This window comes from Alligator mississippiensis, chromosome 2 (assembly GCF_030867095.1).
Source record: "Alligator mississippiensis isolate rAllMis1 chromosome 2, rAllMis1, whole genome shotgun sequence".
NCBI classification, from domain to species: Eukaryota; Metazoa; Chordata; order Crocodylia; family Alligatoridae; genus Alligator; species Alligator mississippiensis.
The window spans coordinates 202516784-202528435 of record NC_081825.1 but is presented as its reverse complement, the minus strand read 5'-3'; positions in this window follow the sequence as shown (position 1 = coordinate 202528435).

Here is an 11652-nt window from a genome sequence, read left to right as displayed (position 1 = left end):
TACTGGCCCCAGATTCCTCTACCCCACCCAGGGCAACTTGCCACACACCAGACCATGCATGGCACAGGTGTTCCCCAGGGACAACTAGCAGTGGCATAAGGTGCGCCACTGCTAGTTGTTCCTGGGGAAACAAACATCCACCCATGTCTGGACTGTTACGTCTCAGCTGTGTGTTCTTGGGCAACCCTGGCACAGGATGCAGTCTGTCTGACTCACAAAGGACTCACCCCCCTCTCTCCCCTCCTCTACCTAAACGAAACTGATTAAGATGCAGTGGGAGACGCACCTAAGACCCTCAAGATAAGGGTGACAAGAGTGAACCAACTGCCCTAGGTCTCATTTACATCTGAGATGGAACCAGATGACCATTCATTTACATGAGAGATGGAGAACAGAAAACCTGAAGCAGAAACTGCAGTGAATTCTGGGACCAGAGAAGCAGGGGAGCACTGCATGTTGGGGAATCTGTGCTCCAAATGTTAATCAACCCATGTTCACACACACCCAGCTCAGCATTTATCAGACCAGTTCTAATCTGGATTTACTAAGGACTTTCCCCCCCCACAGACACACACACCCCTCTAAGTTTAATAGGCATCTCAGGCTGTATATTCCCCAGTCCCACTATGGGAGGCCTATTTAAACTTGATTGACTAAAACTCGGTTGCCGGTTTAGGGAATGCTGAGGCAAGAGACCGAGTCAGAGGGGGTATGGGCAACATTTGAACAATGGTTAAGGGTTCATCACAGCATCCAGCCCGTTGGAACCCTAATCACAGGTGTTGTCATACCTTTCCCGAGACGACTGGTGGGAGTCCTCTCCACAAAAGGTTATGAGCACCCCAATAATTGTCTTAAGTCTGTTAAAAGACTATAGTAAGATCTGGAAAAGTCATGCTAAGCTGAGGCTTGTGCACAACAAGTAAAAATCCAAAATCCTGATGCTGCAAGCTATTATTTCTGAAGAAACCATGAGATATCCCATCAATATATCTGCCATCCATAGGAATCTCAAGCTGGCTCCCAAGTATTTGGTTACTCCCTAATCTTATGCATTTTCTGATTATCAATCAGTTTCTTGAGATGTTCCAAACCAGATAACCCCTTGTCAAGTGAAAAGACAATGATTTACACTACTGAGGGTGCTTCAAAGCAGCTGAACTGAGGGTATAAAAATCTGTAAAAAGTGTGTGTGCTTCAAGAAGAAGGAAGAAAGGAAGGAAACTCCTGTGCTGACACCATCCCCTGTTGTTCTTGGGATGCTGGAAGAACAGATCATCTCCCTTCAAGGACTGTGCCTGTCAGTTTTGCAACCTGAGTGCCGTGGACTGGTGAGATCCCAGCGCTCTCTCTCTCTTTTCTCTCTAGGCATAAATTTCTGAACCTGAACTGTATTAGTTAAGCTTGAGCTAATTTTCCCCAAATACTTAGTGAAACCAGGGTAGTATTGTCATTGTTTGTGTTTGTTTTTCATTTGCATGTCTATTACTACTAGTACCATTATATATTTCATATGCTTAGCAATAAATAACTTTTATAGTCAAACTGGTAGTAATTGGGCATATTTTTCCTTCTCTGCTTCTCTTTTCTTCTGTGCTCTGCAGCAACACTTCTTTTACCTAAGCTAAAGATCCCTGTGAAGCCCAAAAATATTGTGGGGTCTGCTCATCAAGAGGCCAAAGACTGGGACGTGCTGAGTTTGAAACACATAAGGGGATCAGCTTGTACAGGCTGACTGACCCAGTTTGACTCAGACATGCCCTTATGAACTGAATGCTGGCCCATGAGGGTGTCAGCTGGACACCCAGCCGGATTCAGAGGGATTCTGTTTGCTTGTGTCTGACTGCATTTTATTGTTGCTCTTATGAATTGATTCTTAGCATATGAGGGTGTCAGCCTGTCCATGCTGATCAGCCCGGCCAGGTCAGGCATGTCACGTTAATTTGTGTGTGCTTGTATGTATGACTGATTTGGTGACTGGAGGAACCCAGCCCCATTGAGATTGAGTCCTGCAAGATAGCTCCACTGGGGGTGAGGGCTTGCAGAAGGGAGAGATACAGCTCCGTATAGTAACACAAGCAGCACATTGACAGAATCACCAAGACCCTAGAAACTATCCCTAATAAATGAGCACACCCCAAAGTAATGGGCAAATTTGGTAACAGGACGCAGCACCTGAGTGCACTGAGAACCTAAAATCAGGTCCTATGTGAACATTATGGCTGGGAACTTTCAAGCAACAGGGCAGATAAGAAAGCATCATATCATTTATCAAAAATAATAAGGTATTCATAACCTACAAACACTTAAAACTTTTGCAAGAGCAGGGACCTCTCTCATACCTTGCCTCTGAATCACAATTCAGATCTGGACTGAGAAAAAGCAGTTGCTATCAACAACTCCAACAAGCAGAGGGTGATCCTGCCCCATTTAAAATGGTATTAGTACACTTCACAGAGCTATTCCAGAATTTATATCTAAGCAGTTAATTAAAGATCATGCTCATTAAAACTATGTAAAGTTGAACCTTGTAAAAACTTAACTGCAAAACTTGAGTATATATTCTTGAACAATTGATTAGACTGCCTAGAAAACTGATGTAATAGCTAAATGGGTAAGGCAGGGGGTAAAGATTTATTTATCTGCACAGACAAAACTCAGAGGGCATTTATAAATGTGCTCTAGGAGGTAGGGCAGCACTTTAATTAGCACAGCTCCAAGAGCCCCTCTAATTAAAAGTTCCCAGAGCATCACATATATCAGTGTCCCCATACTGAAAAATGGCAGTGGGGTGCTTTGAACTAAAGCTTGTTGAACGAGCTAAAGTTTAAAGTTCCCTGCTGCCATTTTTCAGTACAGGGACACTGATATACGTGACACTGGAGTCTGCTGGAGCATGGTAATTAACACACTCCACCAGACTCAATTGCGTCTGCTCTGATGCACTGTAATTACAATGCATCAGAGCAGCCTCCCTGCATGTGTATAGGAGCCCAGAGAGACAACCTCCTACCATGAAAATTGCAACTGTTTCATAGTCAGAGAAGTGCGCTATGGAGCATAGGTGACTCGTAGGGAGAGTACGGGGGGAGGGCACATGCCCCCCCTGAGATTAGCCATTGCCAATGCCGACACTGGCTCCTGCGGGCAGTCGCCTATTGCCATTCACAACACTTGTCCCCTCCACCACCCGCTGATGCCATTGCTAGCTTCTGCGGATGGTCACTTCTTGCCACTGGGCTGCTGATGCTGCCCCCCACTCTCGGGAGGCACCAATCGTTCATGTTATGGAGGAGGTAAGCAGCAAGAGTTATGCAGTATTAAGCAAACAATTGGTGAATGCAATCATCTCATTTTCATCGAGAAATTACACAAAGAAGCAAACAGTATTTGTCAGAACCCATAGCTGAAAATACAAACATCTAGACTGAAGTCTAAATGTAAGTGTTAATTTAAGGGAGTTAGATTATAGGTAAGAGCTTTGCTTGCTTTACAGGTGTGAATATGAACACACATAAAACAAAACAATTACTATAATGTTCATGAACATTTTCAAATCAAGCATTTTAGTTGGACTAAAGTAAATTACAGGCAACTGTGGAAGATCATTTGATGGGGAATGGTTATCTGCTATGAAATAGCAGCAAGGTAGGAAAGTATACTGCAGAAGCATTTAACACACCAGTAGTGTGAAGTAAAGATCCACGTCAAGATTTAACGGGGAAGAGATGAGGGTGTTGCAGTGGGAATGCATTAAGAATGGAAATATTTTTAACTTTTAAGTGAAGATGAAGGGAGACTGTGTGGTATTTTGGCCATGTGACAAAGGAGAACTAGAAAGTGGTTACTATTATTATCATCTCCCAGTAGATCTTCCCAAATTATGTCAAATCTACAATGAATTCAAATATTCATCACCATGCATGATATTAATGCACTTTAAAAATTAACTGTAACTGTTTATAGGCAATAAATTGGAAAGTTAATCAACACTGTTTGCAGGTGTGTAATTACTTATGTTGTGAGACAGAAGGAGCCCTCTGCTGGGAAATTTATAGAAAGAAATTTTAAGAAATATACTCTTTTACATAAAAAGCTACCAGCCCAGTTTAGAAATGGATATACAAGAATGTTATAGTGAGGAAAAAGCACCAGAGTTTTAAGCACATCATCTGCTCTGCCATAACTATTCACATTTAAGCTGTTACCCTGTGGTAGATTAAATCTAATCCACAGTGCCTTAGTCCTCAATTGGTATACTACTACAAGCTATTTTTCATGTAATGCACAGTAAAGGCAGTTACCATAGTGCATGCAGTAAAGCCCTATCCACATGTGCCTCATAGTACTTGTTTGTACAGCCATGTCCCTTGGGACACGCACAAAGATGCAGTAGGGAGGCCCTCTTCCATTCTTATTATTTTCAGTAGGTTTCAGTGGCTGTTATCCAGAAGGCCTTTGATCTATAGATCAGTCACATATCTGATTAAAATTGACAGTGTTCCAACCATTCTTATTTCTGTTTAATTGGAGGGTAGAATCCAGATATTTTATGAATTAAGATAGCTGGAAACAATAGGAGCAATGGCGACAGAGGAAAATTGATCAGCCCCTATATTATTTAGTTGGAATGGTTTGTAAGGCATGAAATGATTGGCTACAGTTCTTTGTAAGTATGCAACCATGTGTATGTCAGAGAGAGAGGCAAAAGCACAGGTCTTTTTCCACTGAGGGGTAAGCTATTTCAGATGAGCTTCTATTTACTGTAGGGTAAGAGCATGCACACAGGCACTTACTGCGGAGCACCTGAAGTACTGTAAAGCACTGCCCTCCTTTACCTTAGAGTAACTTGTGTGTAACTGTGCCTACAGGGAGAGACAGACATAACAATTGACTCATTCCAAGAATGTCACTGATTGGCTTCAAGAGTGCAGCACAGAGATCGAGGCTTAATTAACAGTTAACAGGCTAATTCACTTCACATTGGCTGTCAATTCTATGCTCATTCTGTTCTATTAGGTGCCCATTAGGTGCCACCACCCAGCAATGACAGGTGTTTACTGCTACAGTCACAACCACCCACCCACCATAACCAGGCGGCACAAAGCTTGCACCTCCCACCATAAACCCTGGCTACCCCTCCCCTGACACAGCAGCTTTCTGCTGCCTTCCCCCTGTGGACTGTGGTCTCTGTAGACAATAGATCTTTTGGCAATAGAGTCCTTATTGCATCCCAGAGCAGCCCAGTTGCCATACTTGGTTTGGGGAAGTGGGAGCAGCACAGTTTGGAATACCTGGAGGACCAACACAAAATGCTGTGTTCACACATAACATTGAACTGATTCAAGGATGACCAGCTCAAAACAGTACTTGATTTTCCCAGCATGCTTCTGAAATTTTCCAGGACGTTTAAGCGGGTGTGAAGTAACATAAATGTCGAGGCTCTTGGTGTTTAACATGTATTTAGAACATTCTAAGTGTTCTGTTTGTCCTCGCCAATGGAGAGCACTGATCTGAGCCCACTGGGGCAGAGAAAGGATACTCACAATCCCAGTCTGAATTTAAATACTGAACACTAGATGGAGCTATTTCCTTATTATTTTTCTTACCTACTTTTTGATCAGCTATTTCTGCTTCAGATATAATTTAAATTAGTTAAATGTAAAACAGCCTGATAAAAGGTTCTCTTTGTTTGCACATTCTATAATGTTGCAAGGAACTAATGGAAATGCCTAACAGAATTATTGCAACCACAGTACAGTTGTTCTGTCATTAGCATGTAAAAGTGCAAGGTGACATGTATTTCACATCATTTAGGAGATTTCTTAAAGGAAAACACTATGGTGGATACTAAAGCGTACAAATTGCTGGGGAGTGTTCAGTACTCTATCTAAACTATTACACAGAAAGCAAAAAGTACAATAAATAATTTCAGTTTCAGTATCAATGGCCTATTACATTTCCTTTTCCATCAGGTTCAGCAGAAAACTTTAGGTATCTTTTTTGAGAAGGAAAATAACATCTCTAAAATATTCATCTATAAACTTTCACTTAGTCCACCATGATTGTGGAGGTATTTTTTTCTGGTTGATCTTCTTCAACCCATCCTTAGCTGAAAGTTTACCCACCTACTAAAGACTACCAACACAATGAAGTCACTGCTGTTTCTCTATCAGACAGGGCTCAGAAAGGTTTTCTAGAGGTGCATGTGGAATGCCCACATAACTGATGATCAACTGTATGAGCACAGATTAGACAAGGGAAGGACTGCCTCTCTGTATTGTATTAGGGCCTTGTTACACCTTACGCTGAAAGTTGCTCAAATGTTAATTGGCTTAGTGGACCCGTCTCACCTTAGGGCAAAAACCTGCTCTGGCTGTCTTTCACTTGCACAGCTGTGACTTGCCACTAGAGGCTTGGTGAGCTGTGGCAGGACCAGGAGCTAGGGGCAGGACCAGCTTGCTGCTCCTGCAAGGCAGACCAAGCTGGTCTCAGCAGCAGTGAGGGGCAGTGCCTCCCATTGCAGATGGGACTAGCTTGCTCGGCCAAATAGGAGAAGTATGAGCTGGTCCCAGCAGCAGTGGGAGGCATTGCAAATGCCTGGCACTCCAGAGCGATGGCATTCGCTCTAACCAATGTGCCTGGGGGTGAGGCGCTGTGCACAGCACTACTGCACCCCCATGTCCCCACTTGCCCTGACTCAGTAGGGGCCATTGCATCCTGGGATGATGAAGGATTTCAATTTGAGTGGAACAGCTGTCTGGAGTGGTCACACCTTAATGCAACAGGAGCAAAATTAAGAAGATTAGTGATAATCCTGCCCTGGAGTGGCATAACTTTAAACCAAATAATGAGTGTTTTAAACCACTTAAAAGGTGTTAACATACAGCCAATCCAGGGGTCAAGAGCTCCAGAAGCCACCTAAAATTACCATGTAACAAGGCCCTTAAGTCTCTGGGTGAAGTCTGCTTGCATAGGAAATCAGATGGATAGGTTTTGTTTCTGTACAAAAGAAGATGGTATATTTGGTGTTTTCTCATGGATTTTATTTTTTAAGATGGAGAAGAGAGACGTGTCAGGATTAACACATCAGAGTCTTGCTAATTCACATTCATGACCAGGAATCCCACTTTGGTATATCTTATTTATTGGATTAGCAGTACTGCAAGTGAACATAGTTAATGTATAACAAGATGTTCTTTGTTCATTTGTTAGTTTGGATGCTGCTATTTTGTATACTGGTACATGCCCTGTAGTCTATTTAGTAACACTGAGACTTTATTATTTTTACAAGCTCTTGGCAAAGCTCTCTAATAACACTTTGCTAAGAAGCAGGCTGAGATGCTGAGATCACAAGCTGTCCTGTAAGAATTCTTGGGTATGTTGATTAGGAATATTAGATTTATTGTGACTGGATTATAATTAGAAAAAAATTGTCTGCCAATAAGCAAATTTAACTCTTTCTTCTGGGAAGTATATAATCAAATAAGTACAGAAGCTGTTCAGAAAAGGTAAACTGCAACTTGGGGTGCATACACTTGGTATGGAAAAACTTTAAAGCGCATCCCATCCTGGTCATGCAGTAAACCCTGCACGGATGATTATCTGTGCACATTTCTTTTTTAAATTTGTATCCGAGGCCATATTAACCAAAACTAATTCCAAATCCAAGAATTCAGAACCATAAGTGGCCCTACTACTGGCAAACATCCTCTACCCACACCTGGGGCTTCAGATGTTTCCAAAACCTTTGGCAGGCATCCTACTTGCAGGCCCAAGCCCAGAGACTTGGGATTCAGATGCCCCCAAGTTTTGCTTGCCCTTAGCCATAAGGCCCTAGAGCATACACAGTTTCAGTGAGCTTCTGTGTAAACAGTTGTTCAAATCAAATGGAGCTTATGCAGACCTTGGTCTTGAAATTCTTTTTTTTTTGGTAGGGTGACTATATGTCTCAATTTAGTGTGATAGTCTGGGATTTTGTAGGCCATCCCAACATCCTGGCTGGTTCGTGAAAAATTAAACAAAAAGCCTAGATTGGTGCCACTCTGCCTGCACATGCCTGGCCCCACTCCTCTTTGCAGCAGCTGGATGCTGAGGGGTTGGCTCGGATGAAAACCACTCCTCTTGCTTGCGGTGGGATCAGCCAGGGTAGACTGGAGGAAGGGAGCTAGAGCCAGCGCTCACGGAGCTGCATTGGGGAAGTTGGGATGGACACCCACCGCTAGCTGCTTAGTGCCCTGCCACTGTGGCCTCTGCCAAGGCCGGGGCAGAATCCAGGGGGTGCTGCACAGGGGACACTCGCAGCTGAGTCCAGCCTCCCCCACTGCAGGGGATGGACACTAACTGTGGGCTTCCACATTCTCTTGCCCTGCCCTGCCCTGCCCTGCTCCACCATCAGTTGTAATATATATGCTAGATAATTAAAATTAAGCTTTCGTTCACTTTACTGCAGTGGTTATCAACTGGGGGTATGTGTAACCCAAAGGATATTTAAAAAGGTTTTAAGGGATACGCTGAACGAATGGGAAAAAATTACTGTTTCATAGAGGTGCACCGATACATCAGTCCCATATCAGATCGGCACCAATATAAGGTAAATTGACTGTATCGGCAATTGTTTTTTTTGGCTGACGTGGCCAATAATGTGGTTGATAAATGCCCTGGATATGTGCGCAGCTGCAGTGGAGTACGTAGGCGGCCAGAAGTGCAGTCTGGCAGCTTGGAGAGCAGCCGTTTCTGGCTGGTCTGTTTTGAGGGAAGGGGCGTAGGGGGCAGGGATGCAGATCAAGGCCCCAATGGTGAGGGAGGGAGTGGGGCTGGGGCAAGGGCAGGTGTTGCACAGTGGGGGCAGGGCACAGGACAGAGCTGTGGATTGACTGGGGGACACAAGGGAGGAGCGGCTCCAGCTGCTGCACACACCCCAGGAGGGCCTGGGGGGGCATGTGCTCCCAGACCTGTTCATGGGGCGAGCCTGGGCTGCTTATGCGAGCTGTGACCAGGGTGGTGCCAGGCTCTTCCTGGTGTGGGGGCTTGGCTAGGGCTGCGCTCAGTGGCACTGCGAGGGAGGCCTGCGGGGGGGCTATGGTGAATTTTGGGATGGCTAAAGCCCCCACCCGCATAGGCCACCTCTCAGCGCCACTGCTGCCTGCCCCGTGGGCAGCCCAGCCCATCCCCCTGCTGGGAAGAGCCTATCACCACCCCAGGCCCAGCCCTCGGCGGCAGCCTGCCCTGACCCATGTGCAGATCTGGGGGGTACACCCCCCCCGCCCTCCTCTTGGGTATGAGATATATATAGATAGATAGATAGATAGATATAATTATATATATATTTAATGCATATATTAATAATGCATTTAATGTTAATTAGTATAGCCTACCTTGTATCACATAATGGGTAGCATTAAAAACAAGAAAAAAATATAAACGAGTAAATGAGCTGAGTAGAAGGGGTACACTTGTTAAAAAAGGTTGAAAACCCCTGCTTTACTGCAAAGTTTTATTTCAGCCATCAAAATGTGCTGCCTGCTATCAGTTGACGGCATTTGTTTAACTATTTCTGGAAGTCATGGGGTTGGGGCTGGGTGAGTTCAGTGCCTTCATGTACAAATGTGCTGGACAGGACCCTGGCTGCTGCTCTCCACAGGTGTGCATGCATGTGAATCCACAAAGGGAGAAGGATGCAGTGGCACACACGTGCACGTGTGTGTGTGTCCACCTTACCCCTGTCTCCCCAGCTCAGTGCCTGCCAGGTGCCAGCTGCCCCTCCCTGCAAACTCAGGGAGGAGCTGGTGGGCAGAGCAGGCCGCTGACTGCAGGGGGCAGATGTCACTGCAGCAGCCAGAGGTTTCCTTGCCAGGGAATGGGGGGAGGGGGCGTTCAGTGACCACTGTGGGGCAAAGGAAAGTTTGCTTGGCAGTGCTGTGCACAGGAGCTGAGTGGCAGGCTGGCCAACAGGCAGCACAGCAATTTCCCCCGCACATGCTGTGTGCTAGGCTGGAGGAGGAAGCAAGTGTGTACGTGTATGCGTGCATGCCCCTATCCCCAACCCAGATTTCTTTCACCCAACCTAGATTTCCTTAAAAATAATATGGGTGCCCTATTTTTGTGGCCATGGCCATTCAGCAAGTGACTATCAAAGGAATTAGTCACATGCATAACTTAAGTACATGCAGAAGTCTTTGTACATTCAAGAATTTTTTCTCCAAAAAAATGCAAACCTCTTAACTTTGCTATCTTGAACAATAATGCAAGACTGTGACATTGAGAAAGAAAAGGAAACTTTTACCAGCAGAATAACAAACACATGTACCAAAGGGATAACTAGCTAAAAATGGCAAGTCGGTTATTTATGGAGGTTACCAGCGAGCTGCTGACCTTGAGCACCCAATAGGTTATAGGCAACTTTCCACTGACTCCAGAAATGAAAGGGGGAAAATTCCCAGTAGGGGTGATTAAGAAAGCATCTAAGTCGTTATTTTGGGGGGTTCCAGCTTCCTTTTTCCATAGACCTACTTTGGAAGGCAAGGTTCTACCCTCTTTCAATAAGGTTCTTTGTTAGAAGAGGAAAGTACAGCCCTAATACAACACAGTCTTTGTGACAGTGTCTCCATTGCCACTGAAAACAAACAAGTCATTCTTAGTGAATGTGGAGATATTTCTAGAATGGTAATTAGTCGAGAAACCAGTACAGCTGGGTTTGTGGATTTAAGGCAGTTTGACAGAGTGTATCTGAAGCCAGGTCTACACTGGGAGTTAAAAAAAAAGAATCATGCTAGGAAACAGGGCAATTAACACATATTAAATATAAGTTAATGTTAGTGTGTAGTGTTACATTCAAAAGCCTTTCTAACTATCCCAACTACGCAGTTGGTCCAATAAAAGATATCACCCAGAAAATCCTTGCCTTTAATATTAGCGTAAACAGGGAATTCAGATGATAATCACAACCAGCTAACTTTTAAGCACAACTGTTTTTATACACATTAAGAATGAAATCTTGATCAGTATCACATGAATTAAAACACTTTATTTAACATATTTTCTAACATGGCACATACTCCCAGTATACAAGGGGACCTTAGGGGGCCAGAATGAAACAGCAGAACTTGAAGATGTCAGAAAGTTGTCAGTTTATCTTTGCAAAGTAACAGAATTTTGACAGTCCATAACTGAATTTTAGGACAGATTACGGTATCCATCCAGCCTTTTTGTGTTCACAATTCATCAAAATCCCTTAGGCCCACATTAGAACTGTATTTGGGTATAAAAAGATGTTCCATTTCCTTTTCTTCCAATATCCTATAGATGTACAAGACCATTGTCCCACTTTGTGAAGTAACAAAGATAAAATGTGCATATACTCTCTCTCCCACACCTCTCAATCTTCGGTAGGGAAAATAAGAATCCAGTACAAAAACAAGTTTAAATTAGTATAAGATCTCTGGATTCTTGTCAATTCTACTTTTTTTTAGCCCATTAGTAGGAAATCTTTCAAAAGTTACTAAGTTTCATTCCCCATTTCTCCTTTTATGCTAAACAGGTTCTTTCTACAAGTTTTTGTTCTTGTATGTGCTCTCTGGAGCTAAGGCTGCAAACACAAGCATATAACTAAATTAAAATCATGCATAAGGGTTTTTGGGATTAGGGCCTGTT